Consider the following 2197-nt stretch of genomic DNA (forward strand, 5'->3'; position numbering starts at 1 on the left):
AGCTCTCCTCTGGCCACAGCACCTCCACTCCTCTTCACAGGCACTCTCAACCCTTTAAGACGTGCTTTTACTAAGACATACGACCAACTCAACCGGTGCTCCGACACACCTGACTGTAATTCTGTTGTCTTTCTGTCACTCAAGAAAAAGTGAGGAAATAACCTTTAAGATTTACTACTCTCTTCTTCTTCTTCTTCTTCTTCTTCTTTTTTCTTTTTAAATGAGGCGTTTGTGCCCATGTGCCATGCCACCTTGGCCACACATGTCAAGATCTGTATGTGTGTGTGAGTGTGTGGTTGGTGAACGGAGTCAAGCAAGGAGACTTTTAATCACACATGATTAAAGATTCAATGTCAGTAACGTTAATCTCGATATCCTTAAAATTTCCAAAATGTTGTTTGCCGTTCTGTTCAGTAGACTTTTGGGAAAGCTTCCTAAAGATTAAGTATTTCGGTTTACATAACTGTGATATTAAAATTTGTTTTAAAGGTAAGGCTTTATTGGGTGAGCCATACAGTATACTGACCTCCTGTTAGGTCCTATACATATCTTACAGAATGTAAAAAAAATATTGTTCCTTAAGAATCTTATAATAGCTGTAAAAAGGGGTGAAAAAATTGTACCGTACTTATCATGCGAGGCCATGAAATCTTTTACGTAGATGTATCACTTGAAAGAAGAGAATAAAATTCAAATACAATGTTTTATTTGACTTGTTTGGATGTTGGTTATTGTTATTTCACTTAAAGCAGCATCAGATACCCTCGAACTTTAGCAATCTTCAAACCACTGGCCATCAGTCTGATGAGGATAAGCCTCTGGGGGCAACAGCCAATATTTTGGCCGGATCCAGTTTAGACCAGCAGATATCCGAGCCAAGACTTCCCCTTTCTTGCACTGCTCATTTTGGCTAATCTGTATAAAAGGATATCTGCATATGAAGGCAGAGAAATTTGAAAACAAGCAAATATCAGGTTAAATTGTCTTCAGATGATAGCCACTGGGTTCCAAGTTGGGGCTGTCCCCGACTAAGAATTTAATTTACATAACTGAATCTGATTCAAGTCTTGCCAATTTGTATTGCTCATTGGTCCATGTTCTCTTTTGTGACATTAGTTTCCATTTTTCCACACCAGACAAGAAAGCTGAAGCACCCAGTTAAAACAATTTGTCTTCTTGATTTGGCATGAGAATTTATTTTTTTATAGGATGTCTGTCTGTAGCACTGAAAGGGAGCAGAGCATATTGAATGTCCGACAGGCAGTCAGAACATGTCACTGAGTTCAGATTTTGCTTGCTTTTTTGTGGCTGTAAACAGAACTTTCTACAAACCGCTGTTTGTATGCCCCTCCCCTCGCCAATTTTGAGAGAAAACCATTCATAAGTTGAAAAATAATACCCCTTTTCCACCAACATGGATCCAGTTCTATTAAGGTTCCTGCATCTATTTTGAACCATTCAGAGCATTTAAACCGAAAATAAATTGGTTGGCTCCCAATTTCAAACGTGGGCTGGTTTGCTAAATACCTCCAAAGTTCTAAGAGTCCTGGACGGAACCAGTTCAAGAACCAGAACTACATTCGTATGTGACTGCTCTGATTTATACATTTATACCAAAATAGGTTATATATCATGATTTATTGGAAGACACCAACCAATTCTATGTTAAGTCAGACATTTAGCACCCCCATATAGCCTGAATGGAATGATCCTTTCTTTCACAACCACATTGTCACGCAACTGCAACGATTGCTTAGTAGTCGAATCAAGCTCCTTAGACCGAAAAGTCGATTACTCTGGGTCACCCCTACTTGTGAGATTACATTTCGGCCAATGTGTTCCACTGATCCACATGGACTGTTAACCTGCCGCTCAAACGTGATTGGTCAATGCTACTGGCACTTAAAAAAAGAAACCAGAACATTTCTAATTCTAAAATCTTGTCCCTTTTCCTAAGATTCTGCATACATGTGCTGATGTCTGTGCATAGAGATTGGAACTTCATTGCCTCCAAATAAAGGTCTCTGATTTTAGATGGCTTCTCTATACGGTGATAATACCATGAGTGAACAAAGAAAACTGGATGTATATGTGGAGACAGGGCCCTGTTTATTCATATGAAACTTCCTTAGTGGAGCATGAAGCCAAAGAAGTTTGATTTTCAGGTAAAAATGTACCTGAATCATCAATAGGCCCA

The sequence above is a fragment of the Epinephelus moara genome, chromosome 8, assembly GCF_006386435.1.
Source record: "Epinephelus moara isolate mb chromosome 8, YSFRI_EMoa_1.0, whole genome shotgun sequence".
NCBI lineage: Eukaryota > Metazoa > Chordata > Actinopteri > Perciformes > Serranidae > Epinephelus > Epinephelus moara.